This window comes from Scyliorhinus canicula, chromosome 24 (genome assembly GCF_902713615.1).
Source record: "Scyliorhinus canicula chromosome 24, sScyCan1.1, whole genome shotgun sequence".
Taxonomy (NCBI): domain Eukaryota; kingdom Metazoa; phylum Chordata; class Chondrichthyes; order Carcharhiniformes; family Scyliorhinidae; genus Scyliorhinus; species Scyliorhinus canicula.
This window is the reverse complement of record NC_052169.1, coordinates 2,106,457-2,134,408: the sequence shown is the minus strand read 5'-3', so window position 1 is coordinate 2,134,408 and position 27,952 is coordinate 2,106,457. Positions and strand designations below refer to the sequence as shown.

At 53.0% G+C, this 27,952-nt stretch overlaps 1 protein-coding gene across 3 annotated transcripts in view; it reads left to right on the top strand.

Annotated features, from left to right (window-relative positions):
* LOC119956828 (leucine-rich repeat and immunoglobulin-like domain-containing nogo receptor-interacting protein 1) overlaps positions 1-27,952 on the top strand; it is a 505,354-nt gene that overhangs the window by 342,640 nt on the left and 134,762 nt on the right. For all 3 annotated transcript variants that reach the window (XM_038784291.1, XM_038784292.1, XM_038784294.1), the window contains one exon: positions 1,166-1,247. The gene's annotated coding sequence lies outside the window, so the exon portion shown is untranslated. The remainder of the gene's footprint in view (positions 1-1,165; positions 1,248-27,952) is intronic.

Sequence of the window (27,952 nt, the reverse complement as noted above, 5' to 3'; positions counted from 1 at the left end):
ATGGAGGATTCATCCAGTTTGCAATTACCTACTCCAGTTCCTCTAAGGGTTAAGTCCGTGTGATGGCCATTTCATTTCTTCTGCATTAAATAATTGCACCTCTGTGTCACACTCCTATCTGCACTCGCACATCCCTTACACTTCAACACTCGAGGAACCTCCTTGTCCCTCCCTGTGGAGCAATACGTGCAGGATCTGTAACTGAGCCACGTTATTAATTAGGAACCGTGTGTACTCCAGGCTGTTAGTTCCAGAGTCCTGCGACTTAAATCCCACCGGTGGGAATTTCAAATTGGTCCAATTGCTTCACGTTAAGACAGAAAGCTCCTTGATCAGGTATTGATGAAAAAGAAACTCAAGTGAAGTTGCTGTTAACTTCATCAGCAAAGTGTTCCCATGTCAGTCTGGGGAGGAAACGCTCGGTGATGGACTTGGGCTCATTTCCATTCCATCTACCAGCCACCCCTGCTCCCTGCTCTAGCCACTTTGTGGACACTGTTAGCCGGCAGGGTGAATGGACACACAGGAGGACGTGGGCTGCAAACAGAATTCAGACACCGTTATAAAGAGACAGTGCGCTCGCCCAGTACATCACCGGGTGCTGCTCCCTCATCGCTCACCTTCATAGGGCCAGAAAAATGTATAGAATTGCAGAACCTGACACACACTAAGGGACGAAAGGGACGTTTCTCTGCTAGACCTGTGAAAGAACTATACAATTATCCCACCCCAATGTTCCTGGTTCCTTTCCCTCATGGCCTTGATACATTTTCCATTTTGTGGATTTAACCAATTTGCTTCTGGAAGTTCTGTTTGGATCTGTTTCCATCATCTGTTTGGACACTGTGTTCAGATCACAACATCCGGAAGATCACATACTGGTGCACGGATTTCCACAAATCAGCCCCTCCCACAATACATCTATCCAGGGCTGGAGGTCAGACCATCGTGCTGCCAATGCTAACTCAACCGTTGACCCCCTCCCCCCTTCCTTCTGGTTCCTGTGTACCTGAGTAAAGAAAGCAGAGGCTGGTGATGCCTCGTTCTGAGTTCTAAAACCTGGAGATTATTGGGGGTTGGGAACAAGCCGAGGTATCCAGGGAGGAGATAACTGACGGAGAAGACGAGGGGGCAATCTAATTATTGTCTCTCCATTTCTTTGCAGCTCTCTATGTGGAGTTATCCATCACCCTCGGCAACAAAGGCAATCTACCGGGACTGCGGATTCTGGCCAACATTCATTGCAGGCAAGTGAGGTGTCATTTTGGACTCTTGGTTGGGGTAATTCTTATTCTGAAGATCTACGTTTTTCCACGTTGGCCATTTCTCGGATATTTGAGGCGAATTCATCTCAAGGAGGATGAACCGAGTTCCTTCGCTTTTTTGAGAGAGAGAGAGAGCTTGTTGTTACCGTGCGGTGGAGCTAGGGTGTTGCCTGGGTTAACGTCTGAGAATGGGCTGATTGACATGTCATGTCATGTATTATTCTGCTGCTAAAGATGGGGCAGGGTGTGATACTGCAAGCAGGCTCATCCTGGGGTCAGGAGGTTGGACCTCAGGCTCATCCTGGGGTCAGGATGTTGGGCCTCAGGCTCATCCTGGGGTCAGGAGGTTGGACCTCAGGCTCATCCTGGGGTCAGGAGGTTGGGCCTCAGGCTCATCCTGGGGTCGGGAGGTTGGACCTTAGGCTCCTCCTGGGGTCAGGAGGTTGGGCCTCAGGGACATCCTGGGGTAGGAGGTTGGGCCTCAGGCTCATCCTGTGGTCAGGAGGTTGGACCTTAGGCACATCCTGGGGTCAGGCCGTTGGGCGCCAGGCACATCCTGGGGTCAGGAGGTTGGACCTCAGGCACATCCTGGGGTCAGGCGGTTGGACCTCAGGCTCATCCTGGGGTAGGAGGTTGGGCCTCAGGCACATCCTGCGGTAGGAGGTTGGGCCTCAGGCACATCCTGGGGTAGGAGTTTGGGCCTCAGGCACATCCTGCGGTAGGAGGTTGGGCCTAAGGTACATCCTGCGGTAGGAGGTTGGGCCTCAGGCACATCCTGGGGTCAGGAGGTTGGACCTTAGGCACATCCTGGGGTCAGGAGGTTGGACCTCAGGCACATCCTGGGGTCAGGAGGTTGGACCTTAGGCACATCCTGGGGTCAGGAGGTTGGACCTTAGGCTCATCCTGGGGTCAGGAGGTTGGGCCTCAGGCACATCCTGCGGTAGGAGGTTGGGCCTTAGGGACATCCTGCGGTAGGAGGTTGGGCCTCAGGACATCCTGCGGTAGGAGGTTGGGCCTCAGGACATCCTGCGGTAGGAGGTTGGGCCTCAGGCACATCCTGCGGTAGGAGGTTGTGCTGCTGGAATAGTTGCCGATGGAGCGGTTTGTACAGTGAGCCCAGTCCCCTCACATTGGACGAATTGACTTGGATCAATCAAACATCGGTTTGCCAGAGAGATTGATTTTGCTGCGTTTCATCAATGTTGTTCTTTACCTGAACACAGTGTTCCGGCAATGTACTCTCACACTAATCCAGGAAGGAGAGTAGAAATCAGGATCAGCAAAATTCATACGGACACTCCCCCTCCCGCCCAACCCCAGCAGTTGTGGTTAACCCAATTCCCCTGGGTTGTTCTGCTCGTTGATTGATGAACCCACAGGTTATTTACCAATAGTTTGACAGGAGCTCGCCACTGAGCTAACAGGGTTCCGAGGTAGACTATCCTGAACCCGGATTATCCTGAACCGGGATTATCCTGAACCCGGACTATCCTGAACCCGGACTATCCTGAACCCGGATTATCCTGAACCCGGACTATCCTGAACCCGGATTATCCTGAACCCGGACTATCCTGAATCCGGACTATCCTGAACCGGGACTATCCTGAACCGGGATTATCCTGAACCCGGATTATCCTGAACCCGGACTATCCTGAACCCGGATTATCCTGAACCGGGATTATCCTGAACCCGGACTATCCTGAACCCGGATTATCCTGAACCCGGACTATCCTGAACCCGGATTATCCTGAACCCGGACTATCCTGAACCGGGATTATCCTGAAACCGGACTATCCTGAACCGGGATTATCCTGAACCCGGACTATCCTGAACCGGGATTCTCATTCACCCTGGAGGCCTGTTTGGAAATTTCAGAAACGTGAATCATTGCCTTTCAGAAATAAAAATTCCGATTGTCTTCCGGTTTAATCGGTTGGAAGTCATTTGAACTAAGATTTAAAGCGTTAGCAGTAATGAGGTTTTCATTTTGTACACTGCAAATTTCATTGTACCATTGGGTCTGACAGCTGTGAGATCTCGGGCAGCAGAAACATTCCACTCACACTCACACTCATTCACACTCCACTCACACTCACACTCACACACACTCACACTCACACTCATTCACACTCCACTCACACTCACTCACACTCCACTCACACTCCACTCACACTCACACACACTCATTCACACTCCACTCACACTCACACTCATTCACACTCACACACTCTCACATTCCACTCACACTCACACTCACACTCATTCACACTCCACTCACACTCACTCACACTCCACTCACACTCCACTCACACTCACACTCCACTCACATTCACACTCCACTCACACTCACACTCATTCACACTCACACACTCTCACATTCCACTCACACTCACACTCACTCACACTCACTCACACTCACTCACACTCACTCACAGTCCACTCACACTCACACTCATTCACACTCCACTCACACTCACACTCACTCACACACATTCACACTCGCTCACATTCACTCACTCACACTCACTCACACTCACTCACACACCACTCACATGCCACTCACTCACACTCACTCACACTCCACTCACACTCACACTCATTCACACTCACACACACTCACATTCCACTCACACTCACTCACACACATTCACACTCACTCACATTCACTCACTCACACTCACTCACACTCACACTCACTCACACACCGCTCACACACCACTCACTCACACTCACTCACACTCACTCACACACCGCTCACACGCCACTCACTCACACTCACTCACACTCACTCACACTCACACACACTCACACTCTCACACACACTCCATCACACACACACTCACTCACACACATTCACACTCCACTCACATTCACTCACTCCCACGCACTCACACTCACACACACTCACACTCACACTCACTCCATCACACACACACACGTTGGGCCACCCGGAGGTTACAGAATCCTCCGCACGTCCGGGGTCTAGGCCGCCGCCGAAGGGCCGCCGCGAGATGGCGTATGCGCAGAACCGCCGGCGTGTTTCCTGCTGATTCGCAGGGGGTTTCTTCTCAGCACCGGCCATGGTGGAGCCTTACAGAGGCCGGTGCGGAGGGAAAGAGTGGCCCCACGGCACAGGCCCGCCTGCAGTTCGGTGGGCCCCAATCGCGGGCTAGGCCACCGTGGGGGCCCCCCCCAGGGGCCGGATCCCCCCACTCTCCCCCCCGGCTCCGCTAGCCGCCCTCAAAGCCAAGTCCCGCCGGGATGGACCTTGTCCATTTCACGCCGGTGGGACTGGCCAGAAACGCGCGGTCGATTGGCGCAATGGGGCCCGGAGAATTGCCGGGGGGGGGCGAGGGCTATTAGCAGACGCCCCCCCCCATCCCCGCCCAAAAACCGGCGCCAGAGAATTCGGCGGCCGGTGGCGGAGCAGCGGGGCGAGATTCATGCCGCCCACCGGCGATTCTCCGACCTGGTGGGGGGTCGGATAAGATTTTATAAACCGTGTCCCGATTTTCCCTTTGAGGAGTTTGCCGGAGGCCCCAGTATTTCGGAGAAGAGCAGGGGGGTTTTGTTAATAAGACAGCAGGAGACAATTGGGCAGTAATACAAACCGCTGATTCACAAGCGAGGCCAGCGTCGGAACACTTTAGCTGAATTGATTCACTCGAGCTCTGATTCCGTCAGAGTCTTAATCCCATCAGGAAATAAATCCCTCTGCGATTTTCCACCTTCATTCTTCCGACCGCAAATTAGCTCATTAAGCAAAAACACAAGAACGTAACGGATTTAAGAGTGTTCAACAATTATTCCTGAATGGATCTCTCTCTATCCCAACGCTCAGGAACAACTGGAAATTGTTTTTTCATTTACCAAGCAGCGAATTCTTGCTTCATTCTCAATCTCAGACACCTCACAGACCCGTCTTCCTGTCCCCAGGCTGCAGGATCTGCCGAGTGGGCGGAGGGAACCTTTCTGAGCGGGACTCAGAGCGCGGGGGGGGGCAGCGAAGTTGGGTTTCGGGATCGCGGTTGGAGTAAGGGAGGAATGTGGGAGCTGATCATGAATGAAATGAAATGAAAATCGCTTCTTGTCACGAGTAGGCCTCAATGAAGTTACTGTGAAAAGCCCCTAGTCGCCACATTCCGGCGCCTGTCCGGGGAGGCTGGTACGGGAATCGAACCGTGCTGCTGGCCTGCTTGGTCTGCTTTAAAAGCCAGCGATTTAGCCCAGTGAGCTAAACCAGCCCCTCATGCTCCTCAGGCAGCAATTCATTGCTGGCAACGCACTTGGAAGTGTTTTCGAGATATAAAAACCTCGATAAAATATTTTTCCCAAACAAATGGGAATATCTTCGAGAGACACACGACCCGATGCTGTAGCTTTGTCAGCTTTGATAAAGAGTCATTGGACTCGAAACATTTCTCTCCCTACAGATGCTGCCAGACCTGCTGAGATTTTCCAGCATTTTCTCTTTTGGTTTCAGATTGCAGCCTCCGCAGTAATTTGCTTTTATGCTGTGTAAATGTAGGCCATGGGAGCCAGCTCTCTAACCCTGTGTCCGCCCCCCCCCCCCCTGTGTCCGCCCCCCCCCCCCCCCCCCACACACACTCTCCCTTCACACTGCTCTATATTGCCTGTCTGTGCGACATTCAGTTCTCCCCCCATCTTATCCAGTTTGAGATCGTTCGATGCAATGCCCTCTGGTCACCTTATTTCTAATAGAAATTCAGTATGAGTCCTTCCTCGCGGATTGGACTTGTTTAGTTTCAGCACAATTTGAAGAAAGGGCTCAGCTCGTCTTAGCAAAGGAAGCAAATTAGCCCCGAGGTCAGGACGAGCAGGCGCCTCCGCATTTTCCTCATGGAGAAGCTTAATTCCAAACCGTTTGTGAGATTTCCTCTTTCTCCCAGCGGGATGACCCTGTGGCTGTCCTTCCCAGGCTATAGGAGGGTTGGTCAACACGGTAACCAGGCGCCATTAACCCATTGCATGCCACTGCGCCTTTAAATCCACCCTGCCTCATTCTGTAGGAGTCTGGGGCCAGCACGTCCATGGGATTGGCTACTAACCTGGGTTGTGTTAACCTGTTCAGTGACCTTACTCTCAGACGTCGCTCTGTTAGATTTCTCCCCTCTCTTAGTTCAGTCTCACGTTTCCAGATATCAACAGTTTGGGGTAACCGAGGCCCACTGTGGGGTAACCGAGGCCCAGTGCGGTGTAACCGAGGCCCAGTGTGGGGTAACCAGACCCCAGTGTGGGGTAACCGAGGCCCAGTGTGGGGTAACCAGACCCCAGTGTGGGGTAACCGAGGCCCAGTGTGGGGTAACCAGACCCCAGTGTGGGGTAACCGAGGCCCAGTGTGGGGTAACCAGACCCCAGTGTGGGGTAACCGAGGCCCAGTGTGGGGTAACCAGACCCCAGTGTGGGGTAACCGAGGCCCAGTGTGGGGTAACCAGACCCCAGTGTGGGGTAACCAGACCCCAGTGTGGGGTAACCGAGGCCCAGTGTGGGGTAACCGAGGCCCCAGTGTGGGGTAACCAGACCCCAGTGTGGGGTAACCAAGGCCCAGTGTGGGGTAACCGAGGCCCAGTGTGGGGTAACCGAGGCCCAGTGTGGGGTAACCAGACCCCAGTGTGGGGTAACCTGACCCCAGTGTGGGGTAACCGAGGCCCAGTGTGGGGTAACCGAGGCCCAGTGTGGGGTAACCAGACCCCAGTGTGGGGTAACCGAGGCCCAGTGTGGGGTAACCGAGGCCCAGTGTGGGGTAACCGAGGCCCAGTGTGGGGTAACCAAGCCCCAGTGTGGGGTAACCGAGGCCCAGTGTGGGGTAACCGAGGCCCAGTGTGCGGTAACCGAGGCCCAGTGTGGGGTAACCGAGGCCCAGTGTGGGGTAACCGAGGCCCCAGTGTGGGGTAACCGAGGCCCCAGTGTGGGGTAACCGAGGCCCCAGTGTGGGGTAACCGAGGCCCCAGTGTGGGGTAACCGAGGCCCCAGTGTGGGGTAACCAGACCCCAGTGTGTGGTAACCGAGGCCCAGTGTGGGGTAACCGAGGCCCAGTGTGGGGTAACCAGACCCCAGTGTGTGGTAACCGAGGCCCAGTGTGGGGTAACCGAGGCCCAGTGTGGGGTAACCGAGGCCCAGTGTGGGGTAACCGAGGCCCCAGTGTGGGGTAACCGAGGCCCAGTGTGGGGTAACCGAGGCCCAGTGTGGGGTAACCGAGGCCCAGTGTGGGGTAACCAGACCCCAGTGTGGGGTAACCGAGGCCCCAGTGTGGGGTAACCGAGGCCCAGTGTGGGGTAACCGAGGCCCAGTGTGGGGTAACCGAGGCCCAGTGTGGGGTAACCGAGGCCCCAGTGTGGGGTAACCGAGGCCCAGTGTGGGGTAACCGAGGCCCCAGTGTGGGGTAACCGAGGCCCCAGTGTGGGGTAACCGAGGCCCAGTGTGGGGTAACCGAGGCCCAGTGCGGTGTAACCGAGGCCCAGTGTGGGGTAACCGAGGCCCAGTGTGGGGTAACCGAGGCCCCAGTGTGGGGTAACCATACCCCAGTGCGGGGTAACCGAGGCCCAGTGTGGGGTAACCGAGGCCCAGTGTGGGGTAACCGAGGCCCAGTGTGGGGTAACCGAGGCCCAGTGTGGGGTAACCAAGGCCCAGTGTGGGGTAACTGAGGCCACAGTGTGGGGTAACCAGACCCCAGTGTGGGGTAACCGAGGCCCAGTGTGGGGTAACCAAGCCCCAGTGTGGGGTAACCGAGGCCCAGTGTGGGGTAACCGAGGCCCAGTGTGGGGTAACCGAGGCCCAGTGTGGGGTAACCAAGCCCCAGTGTGGGGTAACCGAGGCCCAGTGTGGGGTAACCGAGGCCCAGTGTGGGGTAACCGAGGCCCAGTGTGGGGTAACCAGACCCCAGTGTGGGGTAACCGAGGCCCAGTGCGGGGTAACCGAGGCCCAGTGTGGGGTAACCGAGGGCCAGTGTGGGGTAACCGAGGCCCAGTGTGGGATAACCGAGGCCCAGTGTGGGGTAACCGAGGCCCAGTGTGGGGTAACCTGACCCCAGTGTGGGGTAACCGAGGCCCAGTGTGGGGTAACCGAGGCCCAGTGCGTTGTAACCGAGGCCCAGTGTGGGGTAACCGAGGCCCAGTGTGGGGTAACTGAGGCCCAGTGTGGGGTAACCGAGGCCCCAGTGTGGGGTAACCGAGGCCCAGTGTGGGGTAACCGAGGCCCCAGTGTGGGGTAACCGAGGCCCAGTGTGGGGTAACCGAGCCCCAGTGTGGGGTAACCGAGGCCCAGTGTGGGGTAACCGAGGCCCAGTGTGGGGTAACCGAGGCCCAGTGTGGGGTAACCGAGGCCCAGTGTGGGGTAACCAGACCCCAGTGTGGGGTAACCGAGGCCCCAGTGTGGGGTAACCGAGGCCCAGTGTGGGGTAACCGAGGCCCAGTGTGGGGTAACCGAGGCCCAGTGTGGGGTAACCGAGGCCCAGTGTGGGGTAACCGAGGCCCAGTGTGGGGTAACCAGACCCCAGTGTGGGGTAACCGAGGCCCAGTGTGGGGTAACTAAGGGCCCAGTGTGGGGTAACCAGACCCCAGTGTGGGGTAACCGAGGCCCAGTGTGGGGTAACCAGACCCCAGTGTGGGGTAACCGAGGCCCAGTGTGGGGTAACCAGACCCCAGTGTGGGGTAACCAGACCCCAGTGTGGGGTAACCGAGGCCCAGTGTGGGGTAACCGAGGCCCCAGTGTGGGGTAACCAGACCCCAGTGTGGGGTAACCAAGGCCCAGTGTGGGGTAACCGAGGCCCAGTGTGGGGTAACCGAGGCCCAGTGTGGGGTAACCAGACCCCAGTGTGGGGTAACCTGACCCCAGTGTGGGGTAACCGAGGCCCAGTGTGGGGTAACCGAGGCCCAGTGTGGGGTAACCAGACCCCAGTGTGGGGTAACCGAGGCCCAGTGTGGGGTAACCGAGGCCCAGTGTGGGGTAACCGAGGCCCAGTGTGGGGTAACCGAGGCCCCAGTGTGGGGTAACCGAGGCCCAGTGTGGGGTAACCGAGGCCCAGTGTGGGGTAACCGAGGCCCAGTGTGGGGTAACCGAGGCCCAGTGTGGGGTAACCGAGGCCCCAGTGTGGGGTAACCGAGGCCCCAGTGTGGGGTAACCGAGGCCCCAGTGTGGGGTAACCGAGGGCCCCAGTGTGGGGTAACCGAGGCCCCAGTGTGGGGTAACCAGACCCCAGTGTGTGGTAACCGAGGCCCAGTGTGGGGTAACCGAGGCCCAGTGTGGGGTAACCAGACCCCAGTGTGTGGTAACCGAGGCCCAGTGTGGGGTAACCGAGGCCCAGTGTGGGGTAACCGAGGCCCAGTGTGGGGTAACCGAGGCCCCAGTGTGGGGTAACCGAGGCCCAGTGTGGGGTAACCGAGGCCCAGTGTGGGGTAACCGAGGCCCAGTGTGGGGTAACCAGACCCCAGTGTGGGGTAACCGAGGCCCCAGTGTGGGGTAACCGAGGCCCAGTGTGGGGTAACCGAGGCCCAGTGTGGGGTAACCGAGGCCCAGTGTGGGGTAACCGAGGCCCCAGTGTGGGGTAACCGAGGCCCAGTGTGGGGTAACCGAGGCCCCAGTGTGGGGTAACCGAGGCCCCAGTGTGGGGTAACCGAGGCCCAGTGTGGGGTAACCGAGGCCCAGTGCGGTGTAACCGAGGCCCAGTGTGGGGTAACCGAGGCCCAGTGTGGGGTAACCGAGGCCCCAGTGTGGGGTAACCATACCCCAGTGCGGGGTAACCGAGGCCCAGTGTGGGGTAACCGAGGCCCAGTGTGGGGTAACCGAGGCCCAGTGTGGGGTAACCGAGGCCCAGTGTGGGGTAACCAAGGCCCAGTGTGGGGTAACTGAGGCCACAGTGTGGGGTAACCAGACCCCAGTGTGGGGTAACCGAGGCCCAGTGTGGGGTAACCAAGCCCCAGTGTGGGGTAACCGAGGCCCAGTGTGGGGTAACCGAGGCCCAGTGTGGGGTAACCGAGGCCCAGTGTGGGGTAACCAAGCCCCAGTGTGGGGTAACCGAGGCCCAGTGTGGGGTAACCGAGGCCCAGTGTGGGGTAACCGAGGCCCAGTGTGGGGTAACCAGACCCCAGTGTGGGGTAACCGAGGCCCAGTGCGGGGTAACCGAGGCCCAGTGTGGGGTAACCGAGGGCCAGTGTGGGGTAACCGAGGCCCAGTGTGGGGTAACCGAGGCCCAGTGTGGGGTAACCGAGGCCCAGTGTGGGGTAACCTGACCCCAGTGTGGGGTAACCGAGGCCCAGTGTGGGGTAACCGAGGCCCAGTGCGTTGTAACCGAGGCCCAGTGTGGGGTAACCGAGGCCCCAGTGTGGGGTAACCGAGGCCCAGTGTGGGGTAACCGAGGCCCAGTGTGGGGTAACTGAGGCCCAGTGTGGGGTAACCGAGGCCCCAGTGTGGGGTAACCGAGGCCCAGTGTGGGGTAACCGAGGCCCCAGTGTGGGGTAACCGAGGCCCAGTGTGGGGTAACCGAGCCCCAGTGTGGGGTAACCGAGGCCCAGTGTGGGGTAACCGAGGCCCAGTGTGGGGTAACCGAGGCCCAGTGTGGGGTAACCGAGGCCCAGTGTGGGGTAACCAGACCCCAGTGTGGGGTAACCGAGGCCCCAGTGTGGGGTAACCGAGGCCCAGTGTGGGGTAACCGAGGCCCAGTGTGGGGTAACCGAGGCCCAGTGTGGGGTAACCGAGGCCCAGTGTGGGGTAACCGAGGCCCAGTGTGGGGTAACCAGACCCCAGTGTGGGGTAACCGAGGCCCAGTGTGGGGTAACTAAGGGCCCAGTGTGGGGTAACCAGACCCCAGTGTGGGGTAACCGAGGCCCAGTGTGGGGTAACTAAGGGCCCAGTGTGGTGTAACCGAGGCCCAGTGTGGAGTAACTAAGGGCCCAGATACCTCACAGCTCCAGGGTCCCGGGTTCAATTTCCTCCTCGGGTCACTGTCTGTATGGGGTCTGCACGTTCTCCCCGGGCTTCCTCCGGGTGCTCCGGCTTCCTCCCACTGTCCAAGGATGTGCAGGTTGTTAGGTTTCGGGGATGGGGCTGGGGAGGGGGCCTGGGTAAGGTGCTCTTTCAGAGGGTGGGTACAGATTGGATGGCCGAATGGCCTCCTTCTGCACTGTAGCGATTCTCTTAAAGCACCAGGAATCAGTGTTCTGCAGAAATAACATTAACTGAAAATAGGAGCAATAAATGGTTCAAAAAGCAGATAAGGAGCTTGCGGTTGCAATATAACATAGTGTAATATAATTAATATAATTCACAATTACATCAGATATAAAGTGCAGAAGCAAACAGGTTAGACCTGACCTGTACAAGTGATTGGTTAGACCACAATCAGTTCTGAGGGGTTTATGGAGGGGAGGATGGGCAGCACTGTGGGGCAGAGGCAGAGGGGATTCACTAAAGTGGTCCCAGAGATGAGAGACTGTCGCCACGATCAGGTACCTGGAAATACAGGGGGTTTTCATTCAAATAAGAGCAGGTAAAGAGGAGACCAGGTGGAGGCGTTTGAAGGTTCGATCAGGTGGATGGGAAAGGTTTACCTTGACTGCTCAGTGAGTCACCCAGGAGAGACTACACCACCAAAGCAAAGACTTTGCGGAACGTTGGGCACCCACAGGATCACTGGGACATGAAATAAGAATCATCAACGCACAAGAAAGGGCAGCGGGAAGAGAATCCGGAAGGATATTTGAATGGAAAGTGAAGGTTGAGGGAGGAACAGGCGAGTGGCAGGATGGATAAGGGGATTAACTGCTGGTTGCTCTCTCTGTGCTCAGACTGTGAGCCCTGAGCAAAGGTACGGTCACATCTGTCTGAATATCAAAGGGACAAAACAAGGCAAGAGTCAAAGGCCTGCATCTCAATGAGGGCAGTATCAGGATATTGGATAGCTTTCACCATTGATTGGGTTGCTGGCTACTTTTAAATATGAGTGGAATTTCCCGACGCTGATTATAATGTAGCTCGGAGATGTGGAAATATCGAATCTACGTGACACAGCTCAGTGAGCTCATACTCCTGTGGCGTGTGCAATGTTCTTGTGTCTGCTGTGAGTTACTAAAGGTAGAGTTGCTAATACAGTGACTCGTTAGGTGGGAATCAGCAGGGTCTCTGCAGGCATAGGCATCTCACTCTCCTTCTCTGGAGAAGAATGTAATGTAGTGCAGGAGAACGTGCTCTGCCGTGTGTGTACCTAATCAGGCAAGGAGCATTGATCGGCAACAGACTGGTAACTAAGCCAACACTTTGGATGACAGTTAAGGTCTATTGATCCCTCAGACCTGTCACTTTCCTCCTTTGGCATCCAGTCGGGGAAAATGGGCCAATCACCTGGATTGTGTTGGATAAGTAATCAAAGGTGTAATTGTTCATTCATTTTATTGATCTTCTTTTCTGCCTTTCTCATTGATGTTGATAACACTAATAATGACGCCATGATTAGTTCTGACTTTCAAGCTCTTATTCTACCAGAGTACGGTGTGCAGTCGAGTCAGAGACCGTCTCACATTCCTCTCACCGTCCTCTTCCGCACGTGTTTCTGGATTGAGCAGGTCAGCCTGCCGGCTCTGGCAACTCACAGAAGCTTCTGGAAAGCACTCAGTGGGTCAGGCAGCATCAATGGATGAGGAAAAAAACAAGAGTTCACGTGTTGGCTGAATGACCTTCCGTTAGGACGAGGAGTTCTGGTTGGTTGCTGTCAACTTCAGAATGTTGAGAATTGATAAAGAGCGCAGGGTTCAAATGTCCCCGCTGTGATTCTGGTTTGTGCTGATGATTGTTATCCAAAGGGTTAATGTTGATTATGCAATGTCTGGCCGTTTGGATTCCCTGTTACCCCGCCGGCAGCACTCCGCCGTCCCCAAGTTTCCCGGCGGTGCCGAGCGCGTTCAGTGGGAAATCTCATTGACGAGCAGCGGGAAGATAGAATCCCATCGCCAGTGAATGGCCTGCCGCCAGGGCACCGGAGAATCCCACCCATCGTCCACATCACCAGTGATGTGAGATCACTTGTCAACAGAGAATGAAACACAGAAAATAGAAGCAGGAGGAGACCATTCGGCCCTTCGAGCCTGCTCTATCATGATCATGGCTGGTCATCAAGTTCAATACTCTCTTCCCGCCTCCACCATATCCCTTGATCCCTATAAACCCAAGAGCTATATCTATTTCCTTCAAGAATGGAGAGAGATAGTTCTATGTAGAGCCTTGTGCTGCATGTGCATTGCACATAGCTAGTATTATGTTCACTAAAGGGTAGACTTTACCAACAGCCTGGTCTCCAGCAGTATCTGTAAGTGCAGACCATGAACAACCCCACTCAAGACCCTTAATGATGGTAATCAACGATGGGACTGGGAAACATAATGACAGAAGCAACCAGTGAAGAGCCCATAGACTGGGCGAAGCAACAAGAGAAACGACTGCAGGGTAAGGACAGTGCAGGAAAATAGTCAGAATCCAGATAAGGCTGCACTGAAGTAAATCCACGGAGAAAATCCTCCCTTTATCAAAGTGTTTCCACAATGTAGAAGGCCTGGATCAAGCTGGGAAGTGGAGGAACTGGTGTTGCAGGTTTACCTGCAATAGAACAGCTTCAGGACGAGCAGAGAAGAATGACAAGGAGCTGGTCAGTACGTCACTCTACACCATAGGCAGTAGTGCAGATGATGCAATGGTCAGATAGGAAATAAATGAAGACACAGCGACTTATGAAGGAGTTATCAAAGCCGTTGATACTTATTTTAGCCTTAGCAGAAACGCCATGATGGAGCGAGCAAAATTCAATCGGCAGTCCCAAAGTCCGGGAGCACTGATTCCTTCATTAAGGATTTCTATCGACTGGCTGAAAATTCCAAAAATGGACCCCTGAAAAACAATGGGTGGGATTCTCCGTCCCGTCGATCCCGTTTTCTGGAGCGCCATCCCTGGCAGCGGGATTCTCCGTCCCGGCAGGCGGCCAATGGGGTTTCCCATTGTGGGTACCCCCACACCGTCGGGAAATCCACGGGCGTGGGTCCGCTGCCGGTGATGCGGAGGATCCCGCGTAACGGCGTCCGGATCGCATCGTTGTCGGAGTAGGTTTTATCCAATTGTCAGGAGGCAAGGAAGATGTAACCCTGACAAACGCTGAGAAGATAATAAGGCAGACACAAGTCAGAAAACATAGAACATAGAACAGTACAGCACAGAACAGGCCCTTCGGCCCTCGATGTTGTGCCGAGCCATGATCACCCTACTCAAACCCACGTATCCACCCTATACCCGTAACCCAACAACCCCCCCCCTTAACCTTACTTTTATTAGGACACTAAGGGCAATTTAGCATGGCCAATCCACCTAACCCGCACATCTTTGGACTGTGGGAGGAAACCGGAGCACCCGGAGGAAACCCACGCACACACGGGGAGGACGTGCAGACTCCACACAGACAGTGACCCAGCCGGGAATCGAACCTGGGACCCTGGAGCTGTGAAGCAATTGTGCTAACCACTGTGCTACCCTGCTGCCCTAACAAAACAAAACCAAATATTTATTCGAGGTGATGAAGAAATCTCACGGAGGGAAATGCCTGACGCAGTGCAGTTTGTAGCATATAGAAGTAGCAGTGGACCAAATCTAAATCAGCAAAATATTGAAGAGGTGATGCGGTAGCCGCCATCACTCAGTGTCCCCACGGTGAGAAAAGGCTCTATCGGCGTGACTTCCATTCCTGCGAGGACCCAGGACGTTTCGATGTGCCGCAGTAAAATTAAAAGAGAAAAAATTACATAGAAAATAGAAGGAGGAGGAAGCCATTCTCTTGGCTCATGGTGTTGGATTTCACAGATGACGTGGCTCAGAATCATTTTCTCCGGTGAATTTAATATCTCTGGCTGTCACAGTGAACTTCACACTCGAACACCACACTTTGTGAAGGCTCGGTGTCACTGGGGTTTTCTCTGAAGGGTGTTGAGTCCGGGCTCTCGGTATGACTAACATTTCATTATAAATGAAACGTTGTCTACAACACCGAGATGTCTTTATTGCACAAAGAATTGTTTCAGGAGAGGATTGTTTGGAACATGTTCTGAGCATCCAGCTTTGCACGATTCTCGAAGTTTAGCCCATAAATTAGCTGCTTTTTGTCTTTGTCAGGTTTCACCCAGCCCCCCTGAAATCTTGGGGGTTTGTAATCATTGAGGTATACGCCTCGACATCCTCGATGAAACTGATGTCTTTCTGTTTGGGTTTCTCAACAGGACGATGAATCTGCTGTCTCCTGTTGTTTTCACGGGGAGAAAGTGCAAACTCTGCACAGTTACCCAAGCCAGGAACCGAACCTGGGACCCTGGTGCTGTAACAACAGAGCAAACCACCGTGCTACTGGGGCACCCATTTTCTTTGGTGAAATTGGCCTGTCCCAGTAAGCCAGGACAGATGGACCCTCCATGAGTTGGTCACATCCTGTCAACAACAGAAGGAAATCCTCTGTCCTTACCCGGTCTGGCCTATATGTGGCTCCAGACCCACACCAATTATTTTGGCTCTGATGTGGCCCCGGCTAGCCCCTCAGTTGTATCAAACCTGCCCCAGAAAGACAATCAGAAATGAAACTGGATGGACTACCTCGGTCATCACTGTCACTGGGTCAAAATCCTGGAACTCCCTCCCTAACAGCACAGTGGGTGTACCTACACCTCAGGGTCTGCAGCGGTTCAGGAAAGCAGCTCACCGCCACCTTCTGAAGGACAACTAGGAATGGGCAACAGTTTATAATTACTATTGAAAAACCTCTCGGACCCCGAAAACATCCTTTTCTGCTGTGAATCAATTTCTCTAATGGTAATAAAAATCCATTTTAAAAATACTTTGTCCCAAAATGGTTGATGGCATTTCAGCCTAATCCCCATGGACATTTTCCCATCATTTATTTCACTCCATTAAGTTAGAATTTCAAAGGTGAAAACCAATCAGTGCATCCTCATTCCTGGCTCACCTCCTGTGAGAATACTTCATTGTGATTGGCTGCTTACCCTGCGTGATGACATCACTGTTGCTGGATACCCGGACTTTGACTTGGTGTCAGAATCAAATTGGCACTGGGAAAGGGGGAAGCCCATTCCAGAGCAATTGCCAGGTCCGAGATGTCAGCGCTGAACATTGTCATTTTGGCAGTGACCACAATATCCAGGGCCAATGAATATGGTGACCGTTGGCTCAAATGCTAATAGTCAATTGATTACACATCATCCAATGCTAAGGTAGCAGCTAACACAATTACCAGTGTGCAATTTCCTCTTGACTCATCAACTAATCTCCCCCATTTCATAGAGACAACCTGAAACCTATCCTTCATTTCACAGATACGGACAGCATCACTGGGCTCCTCGGTATATCACTGCCCAGACTTTCATATCTCCTCATCCACATTAACTGGCATTTCCGCAGACACTGGGCTGGGTTCTCCACTTTGCCAGCCGCCTGTTCCTCGGGGGAGGGTGCCTATCCCTGGGGGAACACATGCAGTCTCTCTCTTGAACTTGTTTCTGTAGCTCTCGTCTTCTCATTATAATTTTTTGCTCATAAGTTCTGAATTGAACTTGGAGTATTGTTATGTTGTTGAGAATTGTTGTAATTCCTCCAATCCTACCTCAAAGAGTGGGTCAGGTATTGAAATTCTAAGGGCCTGTTCCTGTGCTGTACTTTGCTTTGTAAAGGTATGCTGGTTGGAGAGTGCACGCACTGCTCCAAGTTTAGGGAAGGTGCTGAGCAAAGTGAGCAACTTGAAATGAAATGAAAGTCACTTATTGTCACCAGTAGGCTTCAAATGAAGTTACTGTGAAAAGCCCCTAGTCGCCACATTCCGGCGCCTGTTCGGGGAGGCTGTTATGGGAATCGAACCGTGCTGCTGGCTTGCCCTGGTCTCCTTTCAAAGCCAGCGATTTAGCCCAGTGAGCTAAACAGCCCCTGCACAGAATACACTCCAATTATTTACCTACCTGTGTATTCCACCATCAGGACAACAGTAACTCAAATGCAAAGAGAGAGAGTCATGCAATAAACCACGTCAGGCGAGTAATCAGCTCCTCAATTCCATCCCAACAAATCCCAGGGTTTAATAATTTCCGAAATTCTTCCAAACATTTCCCTCTGCTGCTTTTCCAAAATCTATTCTGAACCTTTCCCGAGAAGGAGCAACCGCCCTCTCTCTACCTTCTCCAGCCTTTCCCTCATGCTTCCCTCTGCCAGAGTCCCAGAACGGGACAGGAATTGTCCGATTCTCCTGAGTGACCCCCAGGCTGGGAAACTGGCTACGTTGCCAGCCTGGATCACCCTTGTCCAGGGTGGCATTGGGTGTGGCTCTCTACCTCCATCCTGAGTCGATTCGAGACAGGGGTGAGAGAGCTTTGCTGCAGGAACCACGTCATTGACACTTGGCAGATGTTGAGTGGCTGGCACTATGTTAGGGTTAGAGAATTTATAGATTCATACAGCTTGAGCAATAAGAGGAAATGCTTGAAATCATCCCCAGCCCTCTCTCTCACCACACACCGGATCATCTCACAGTTATATGCATAAACAAACCCTCCCTCTAAACCCCCTCCTTCCCCTCACCTCATCCCTGCCTCTCAGCCTCATCCCTCCCCCTCACCCCCCTCTCAGCCTCATCCCACCCCCTCACCGTCACTCCTTCCCCTCACCTCATCCCTACCTCTCAGCCTCATCCCTCCCCCTCACCCCCCTCTCAGCCTCATCCCACCCCCTCACCGTCACTCCTCACCCTCATCCCTCCCTCACCCTCATCCCTCCCCCTCACCCTCCCTCTCACCCTCACCCCTCCCCCCCCCTCATCCAATCCTCCCTTTCCCACAGTCCTTTGCACTCTCCCCAGATCTCTACTCCTCCCCCCAAATCTCTCGCATCCCCCCAGATCCCTTGTCTCCCCCCAGGTCCCTAGCCCTCCCCAGGATCTCTTCCCCCCCTCCCCCCCCCCCCCCCCCCCCCCCCCCCCCTCCCGGTCTCTCCATCATTTGTTCTGGTTTAACATACAGTGACAGTGACTAGGGGCTTATAGGGTCTGGTTTAGCTCACTGGGCTAAATTGCTGGCTTTTAAAGCAGGCCAAGCAGGCCAGCAGCACGGTTCGATTCCCCTACCAGCCTCCCCGAACAGGCGCCGGAATGTGGCGACTAGGGGCTTTTCACAGTAACTTCACTGAAGCCTACTCGTGACAATAAGCCATTTTCATTTTCATTTCAGTCCGCGTTGACGTGCACACGCACACACACAGTTATTCTGTAGCTCCAATTACTGTGCTCTTCACTCTCACTCTGTGGGGTTATCTAGGCTTTGGGTCTAATCGCTCAACATCGAACACAAGCCTTTTTCTGCTTTCCTTCCAGTCCTACAATCTGCTCGAGCTCCTCACCCATGAATAAGAGCTGTTTTCTCTGCTATAGCACAAATTACAGCTCGTCAAACTGTAAAACACGGCTGCCGAGTGTTAATTATCCCAGCCACAGGCAGCTTATCTCCAAGCCTTACTCCCAGGGCATTAGTATTGTTGGTGAGGCTGCTTATTGCACTCAAAGATATCTGGATCGCTGAAGCAGGGCTGGGATTTAAGCCACTGCCTACAAGGTGTCTGGAATAATGAACAGCGAATCTGTACAGTGATGTCTCCAACAATAACGCAGATAACAGCGCCTTCAACATCGCTGAAGGTCCTGGACACTAACACTGGGCAGGAGGTTGGGAAGAGGGTGGTTGGACAGCGATTTGCCCCTTAGTGTCCAAAGATTAGGTGGGGGCGTGGGCCTAGGTAGGCTGCTTTTCCAGAGGGTCGGTGCAGACTTGATGGGCCAAATGGCCTCCTTCTGCGCTATAGGGATTCTAGGATCTTAGTGTTTTAATAAGATCACCTCTATACTTCCTCACTTATCACCTGTACTTCCTCAGGAAACTAAGGAAATTCGGCATGTCCACATTGACTGTTACCAACTTTTACATGTGCCCCATGGAAAGCATCCTATCTGGCTGCATCACAGCCTGGGTATGGCAACTGCTCGGCCCAGGACCGCAAGGAACTTCAGAGAGTTGTGAACTCTCCATCACACAAACCTGCCTCCCATCCATTGATTCCATCTACACATCCCGCTGCCGGGGGAAAGCGGGCAGCATAATCAAAGATCCCTCCCACCCGGCTTACTCACTCTTCCAACTTCTTCCATCGGGCAGGAGATACAGAAGTCTGAGAACACGCACGAACAGACTCAAAAACAGCTTCTTCCCCACTGTCACCAGACTCCGAAACGACCCTCCCATGGACTGAACTGATCGCTTCACACATCTTCCCTACTGAGCAGTACTACACTCCGTATGCTTCACCCAATGTCTGTGTCTATGTATTTACATTGTGTATTTATCGTATGTCCTGTTTTTCTGTATGGAATGACCTGTCTGGACTGCACACAGAACAATACTTTTCACTATACCTCGGTACACCTGACAATAAATCCAAATCCAATCCAATCCTCTCATTCGTCTGAACTCCCAGTGGTGTAAAGGCCCAACATTTCCTCATTGGATAACCCCAGTCACCGGGAAATCAGGCGAGTGAACCTTCTCTGAACTGTTTAGAATGCAATTGTATAATTCTTCAGTCAGGAGCCCAGAACTGTACCCAAAGGCCCAGGCACCGTCCTGCGAAGGCAATTGTAGCAACTCTCTCCTGCTTTTATACCTGGTTCCCATCGTAATGGACGTCAACATTTCATGTGTCTTTCCAACTTGCTGACCCTGCTGACCGACTTTGGGTGGTTAATGTACCAGAACACCCAGATGCCTCTATACTGCAGGGTTCTGCAATCTCTCCCCACTCAGTTTGCTACTTTCCTATTCTCCCTGCCTTGGTTGACCAGTTCACGTTTTCCCTCCATCATAGTCCACCCGGAAAATCTTTGCCCGCCGATTTAACCTCTTTCCCTTCGTAAAATGTTTCTGCCTTCTCGACAATTTACTATCTCTGTGTCATCAGCAAACTTACCTCCCATGCACTAAGTCCCTTCAGCCAAGGCATTGGCATAGATTGTCAGCCTGAATCTGGTCTATTTATTCTCACTTCCTGCTTCCTGTTTGCTACCCAATCCTCTATCCAAGTTAATATCTTACCCTTTACACCACATGTCCTTGATTTGTGTAATAACAAAGAACAAAGAACAAAGAAAATTACAGCACAGGAACAGGCCCTTCGGCACTCCCTTTATCTAAACCTGTTGCCTATTTTCCAAGGTCTACTTCCCTCTGTTCCCCGCCCGTTCATATATCTGTCCAGATGCATCTTAAATGATGCTATCGTGTCCGCCTCTACCACCTCCGCTGGTAAAGCGTTCCAGGCACCCACCACCCTCTGCGTAAAAAACTTTCCACGCACATCTCCCTTAAACTTTCCCCCTCTCACCTTGAAATCGTGACCCCTTGTAACTGACACCCCCACTCTTGGGAAAAGCTTGTTGCTGTCCACCCTGTCCATACCTCTCATAATTTTGTAGACCTCAATCAGGTCCCCCCTCAACCTCCGTCTTTCTAACGAAAACAATCCTAATCTACTCAACCTTTCTTCATAGCTAGCACCCTCCATACCAGGCAACAACATAACCTTCAATTTAGCAGGTTATCGAAATCCAAGTACATCTCCACGTTCCCCTTCATAAATCTTGCTTGTTAGTTCCTCAAAGTAAATTAATCAAACATGATTTCCTGTCCATAAAACGATGTTGGCTCTGACTGATTACATAATGATTTTCACAATGTCCTGCCCCTATCACTTTAATGCTGGATTCTCGTATTTTCTCGTGGAGTTTTGTACGAGAAGTACGGATGGGCGATGAGGCTATTGCTGATTGTGAAGTGGGGTTCATGGGGGGGGGTAGAATTTCCATGACCTCAGGCTAAAGCGTTTCGCAGCCAACAACGTACATTGCTGTGCAATGAAGCAAACGTGGCCAATTGTGCACAGCAAGATCCCACAAACAGAACTGTGATCACGACCAGATGGTCTGCTTTTTGTGAAGCTTATTGGGGGATAGGTATTGGCCGGGACGCGCACCCCCCCCCCCCCCCCCCCCCCACACTCTCTTCTTCAAAAGAGTGTCCAAGGGATTTGATTGAGAGGGCAGCAGATATCTCGGTTTAATGTCCCAGCTGAATGACAGCTCCCTGGGCAGAGCGGCACTCCATCGGTACTGCCCTGGGGAGGGGTAGCCGGGAGTCGGACTCAAACCCACCACCTTCCGACCCTGAAGTAGCAGAATTGGAAAAGTGCAAAGTGCCCTCTGGGATGTTACATCGGTGAAAGGTGGAAGGTGGAAGGTCACGACGGCACCAGATGCTTTTAATGATTGGAGTTCAGGGTGATTGCAGTGTGTGTCCCGCGTGACAGAGACCTTTGCAACATCGAAAAGAATCAGAGAGCAGAGGAGATAAATCAGTCAGCAGTTATTCTGCTTGTTTTCTGAAGCCTGTAGGTTATGGAAGGAATCGGAGACTGAAGCCGTGAGGAGTTTACCTGTGAGCGAGGAGGTGAAGACTCTGAATTGGATCAAAGAGGAGGCAGAGGGTGTGGGCTGAGGGACTGGGAGTTAAACCTGTTATCCTCCTTTCTCTGGGCCCGTCGCTGTCTCCTGTCCTTTTACCCAGGACTCTGTCCGCTTGCCACATCCTTCCAGGCCTGCGGAGATGCTGGAGACATTGTCCGATAGAGGGCAGTGGAACTGTTCCTGGCTTATTTACAAAGTTCTGGCCTCTAAATTCATTCACTGCCCCAACCGAACATACGTGCACTTGTTGACACGAAATGTCAAATTACACACGGTCAATTGAGTTCAAGACTGCGTGACATTGCCCGCCATTAAACAGCTAGAAACTTGTCAATAAATTTTAACATCACATGTAAGCAATGCAGACAAGCGCAAAATCTACTTTTATCAAGCAAAATCTACTCACTGATTCTCATGCACTCGCGTGCGAAGGAAGCTCCTGTCAGATTTTCCCTGAGGGTTTACGCATTCTTTCTGATTTCTGTGTTTTGAACTGGACTACATTGTCCCATGTTGAGCTTGCAGCCTCCTCACTGGACGATGAGTTCAAGCTGGCTTTGTGTGACAGTGCTGTCATGTTTGAGATTACACCGGGTCTTCTATCATGGGGTGGGTGGAGGGGGTGGGAGAAGGGGTGATGTGGAGGCAATTCACCCAGGAGAGTGCGTGTCAGCTGAGTGCTTCTCTCTCAAGTCCAACCTGTTTGAGATCAGCTGACTGAACCATAGACGAAAAGAGAAAACGCTGGCCAATCCCAGCTGGCCTGACAGTGCCTGTGGAGAGAGAAGGGGGCTGACGTTTCGAGTCTGGGTGACTCTGTGTCAAAGCGAGAGAACTGGAAATAGGGTCAGATTTATCCTGTTGTTTGGGGGGAGGGGGGGTGGAGGGGGGGGGGGGGGGGGCTGGATAGTGCCAGTGATAGGTGGAGATTGACAAAGATGTTGTGGACAGAAAGACAAAAGGGAATGTAAATGGGGATGATTGAGGCTAAGAAGGGGCTGATAGTGGCAAATAAAGAGATTAGAATGTGTGAATGACAGAGCAAAGGTAAGCAACGTGTCGAAGGGCAACTCGGAACACATGGCCCAAGTGGGGTGGGGGACGAGGAGGGGAGACAATGTGATGGAAAAATTGATCGATGGAAGGAATGAATGATAGAATGGTTACCAAACACAAGGCCATTCCTGAAGGACAGTTCCATGACAGTATCTTAAAGGGTGACTCACCCAGTCCCATTCCCTCTTCTTTCCCCTGCAGTTCCTCCCCCTTCGGGGGGGGGGGGGGGTGTCTTCCAGTTCCCCAATGAAAGCGATGATTGAATCTGCCCTCACCACACTCTCAGAGACAGATCCTCACCACTCGCTGTGCAAAGCATTTTCCTCGTGTTGCCTCAGGCTCCCCTGGCTGCCACCTTTCACAAGTGTCCCTCTCAAACCTTCGGGCAATGCCAAGAGATTCTCTGTCCAGACCCCTTCATGATTTTAAACATCTCGACCAAATCTCCTTTCAACCTTCTCTACTCCAAGGAGAACAGCCCCAGTGTCTGTAATCCCTGCACGTTCCTGAAACACCGCATCCCGAGAATCCCACTCTCTTCAGCACCTTCACATCCTTCTGTAGGTGTGGGGCACAGAACAGGACACAGTACTGTAACCAAGGCCAAACTGTTTGGTACAGTTTAACCTAACTCCTTCCTTTTGTACTTATTGTGAATGGCTCTATTGATAAACCCAGAATCCTGAATGTTTTATCAGCTGCTTTCAGGACCTCCTGGGCCACCTCCAATAATTTGTGCACATTCACCCCTGTGGTATTACCATAACTGTAAGAACTGCAAAGGTTAATGAAGCATCTAGAGTAGCCACTAGAGGGAGCTACAGATAAGCCTTGTGGGCGAGTGTGTACCGGAGTTGGCTCGACAGAGAGAGAGAGAGTCAAATAAAATTGTGTGAGTGAGAGCAGATCATAGTTTATATCAGTATAAAGGTTAGCTGTAGATAAGTGTAGTTTAAATGTTAATAATCAACTGTGTATTCTTTAGGAGTATGTGTTGTATCCAAATTAGTAGTGGTAATAAACTTATAGGTTTGTCTAAGTTCCAGCTATTTTGTTGTCTTTGTGAACATTACGCCAACCATCCTGAATTTAGACACCCCAAAGCATTTCACAGGCAGTGAAGCCATTTTGAACTGTAGTCTGACATTGTTTGTGTTGGTAACTAGATGACCATATTGAGCAATATCCCGCGAGCAATCACATAATAATGACCAATTTGCCTGTTTTGTGATGTTGATTGATGGTCGATGGCATAGCTGGGCCAGGGTCCCAGGTTCGATTCCCGGCTTGGGTCACTGCCTGTGCGGAGTCTGCACGTTCTCCCCATGTCTGCGTGGGTTTCCTCCGGGTGCTCCGGTTTCCTCCCACAGTCCAAAGACGAGCAGGTTAGGTGGATTGGCCGTGCTTAGTGTCCAGGGGATGTGTAGGTTAGGTGGAGTTGCAGGGGATAGGATGGGGCGTAGAGCTGGGGAGGGAGCTCTTTCCGAGGGTTGCTGCAGAGTCGATGGGCTGTATGGCCTGCTTCTGTACTGTAGGGATTGTGTGCTATGATAAATATTGGCCCCAGGACAGAGTGAAAGAGTGCCGAGGGGCATTGACACCCACTCGAGAGGGTTGGTGTAATGTAATGATGGTGTAATGTCTCACCTGAAAGCTGGTACGACCGGCTGTGCTGGACGGTACTGGACTGTCAGCCTGGTGTGTATATAAATCTCTGGAACTCCCTCCCCTCTCTCTCTCTCTCTCTGGAGGTGAGAGTTCATCCACTGAGCCACAGGAAATGCTGTCCATGTCCTTTTGCAATACTCACTGAACAGCCCGTTCACCAGTACACGGGGAAACCACACGGCGTGCCGACCATCCTCCACACGCCACCCAGTACACGGGGAAACCACACGGCGTGCCGACCATCCTCCACACGCCACCCAGTACACGGGGAAACCACACGGCGTGCCGACCATCCTCCACACGCCACCCAGTACACGGGGAAACCACACGGCGTGCCGACCATCCTCCACACGCCACCCAGTACACGGGGAAACCACACGGCGTGCCGACTCTCCTTCACCCAGTCAGTTTTGATGTTTTGTTCTGAGCATTTCACTGTGATTTCCTGATATCAGGAGCACAGATTCATAAACCTGGACCTTGCTGAAAAGAGGGACACGCTGCTGAATCTTTTCATTGTGCAGGACACACACAAGAAAACCAAATTTCAAAGGGAGCAAGAATTTATACTATGTGAGGAAAGGGCGGTGATTGAGTTGGTAGGTTGCCTCTCATTGGTCAATATGCTGCCACGGAGAAAGCACCAGGGAACTGTTGCTCCCCAGGCTTTCGTTTAATTCAAAAAGGCTCAAGGCCTGGACATGTTCCTTTTGGCTGCAAAGTGCAGGTTCCCAGATATGAACATATGAAACTTCTCAAGCATGTATTGATTTGGTTCATAAACCATTGGTCAGTGGCGTGAACTCTCTCCCTGTCTCTGATTCAGAACCGCACAGCAAGATCTCATGTGTTGTCCCTCATCGTTTCTGAGACAGTAATGGGACAGTAATGCGGACAATACAATTGGTGCTTCGAGGTCCTAAATCCTGGCTAGGGAAAAATAATCGGCTTTGATTCTTGAGTCTAATAATTTTTCCATGATTCTTGCCGGAAAATATAAACATATTGATTTCAGATGAGGAATAGGAGTGGCTCTGATGTGAAGGCTTTCACAGTTCAAATACACATGCACACATGAACGCACTAACACATGTGCATGTACATGCACACACACACACACAAGCATGCACATGCGGACGCACAAATACGCACACACACACAAGCATGCACACGCACATACACACAAACACAGACACATACACACACACTGGTCGATTGGCTGTGGTATGACAATGCACCAAGTATCTATTAATCCCAATCTTTCGGTGAGATGTGGGAAACATTCTTCATCGATCTTAAAACGATGGAAGTGCAGTTGATGTCGTTTCCACAGATTTCAGCAAAGCCTTTGACAAGGTCCCACATGGGAGATTTATAAAGAAGGCAAATGTACCTGAGATACAGGGTAACTCAAAGCTGGCTGAGCTAGAAGAAACAGAGGGTGATGACAGACGGCTGCTTTAGTGACTGGAAGCCAGTGTCCAGTGACGTACCACAGGGATCTGTGCTGGGCCCCTATTATTCGTCACTTATATAAATGACATAGATGGCTGTGGGTGTGTGTGGGTGTGTGTGTGTGTGTTGGGGGGGGGGGGGGGGGGGAGGAATCAGTAAGTTTGCGGATGACACAATGATTGGCTGGGTGGCTAACAGTGAGGTGAGAATCGTGAGTTACAGGAAGTTTTGGACGGGATGGTCAAACGGGCAGAAAAGTGGCAGATGGAATTTAACCCTGAAAAGTGTGAGGTGATACACTCTGGAAGGAGCAATGTGACAAGGAAGTATTCAATGAAAGGCCGGACACTGGGAATCCTGAGGAACAAAGGGACCTTGCTGTGTTTGTCCAAAGATCTCTGAAGGCAGAGGGGCAGATTAATAGGGTGGGTGAAAAAGCCACATGGGACACTCGCCTTTATCAATAGACGCATAGATTACAAAAGCAGGGAAGTGATATTGGAGTTATATAGAACATTGGTCAAGCCTCAGCTGGAGTACTGTGTGCAATTCTGGTCACCACATTATAGGAAGGATGTGATTGGACTGGAGGGGGTGCAGAGGGGATTCACCAGGATGTTGCCTGGGGTGGAACATTTGAAGAGAGGTTGGATAGGCTTGGGTGGTTTTCTCTGGAGCAGAGAAGACTGAGGGGCGACCTGATCGAGGTGGACAAGATTATGAGGGGCATGGACAGGGTGGATAGGGAGCAGCTGTTCCCCTTAGTTGAAGGGTCAGTTACGAGGGGGACACAAATTCAAGGTGTGGGGCAGGAGGTTTGGGGGGGGGTTTGAGGCAAACCTTTTTATCCAGAGAATGGTGGCGGTCTGGAATGCACGGCCTGGAAGGGTGGTAGAGGCGGGTTGCCTCGCATACTTTAAAAAATACCTGGGTGAGCACTTGGCACGTCTTAACATTCGAGGCTATGGGCCAAGTGCTGGCAAATGGGATTAGGATTGACAGATCAGGGGCGGCATTCTCCCCTACCCGATGTGACGGAGGGTGCCGGCGTAGGGGAGTGGCGCCAACCACTCAGGGGTTGGGCCTCCCCAAAGGTGGGGAATTCTCCCCACCTTTGGGGGCCAGCCCCGCGCCGGAGCGATTGGCACCAGAAGACAGGCGCAAAAAACCGGAGCCCCCGGCAGCGGGGCTGACCGAAAGGCTTTCGCCGGTCCGCGCATGCGCCGGCAGTGACGTCAGCGATGTGGTGTTCCCTTCCGCCTCCGCCATGGTGGAGGCCGTGGCGATCGCAGAGGAACATAGTGCAGCCAGGGCACTGGCCCGGCCCCTGATCGGGGGCCCCGATTGCGGGCCAGGCCACCATGGGGGCGGCCACCATGGGGGCACCCCCCGGGGACCGATCGCCCCCCGCCCCCCCAGGACCCCGGGGGCCTGCTCGCGCCGCTGTGCCCGCCGTTCCAGAGGTGGTTTAAACCTCGGCGGCGGGAGAGGCCTCCCAGCGGCGGGACCTCGGCCCATCCGGGCCGGAGAATCGCCGCAGGGGCCTCTCCGATCGGCGGGGCGAGATTCCCGCCACCGCCACTTCCCGGGTGGCGGAGAATCTCTGCCACGGCGGGGGCGGGATTTTAGGCGCCCCCAAGCGATTCTCCGACCCTGCTGGGGGTCGGAGAATTTCGCCCCAGGTGTTTTTCAAGCGACGGTGCAGACTCGATGGGCCGACTTCTTCCACGCTGTATTATTCTGTGAATTCATTGTGTGAAGTTGAGCTGAGAGAGCGATTTTGCTGCATCTCTCCCCTGCATGTTAAGCAGAGTATTGATGCCTCTGTAACACTAATTCAGTGCATCAGTGTGAAGTTACCCAGCATCTTTCTCACAGGAGATCAATAGGAACATCATTTTTCTCC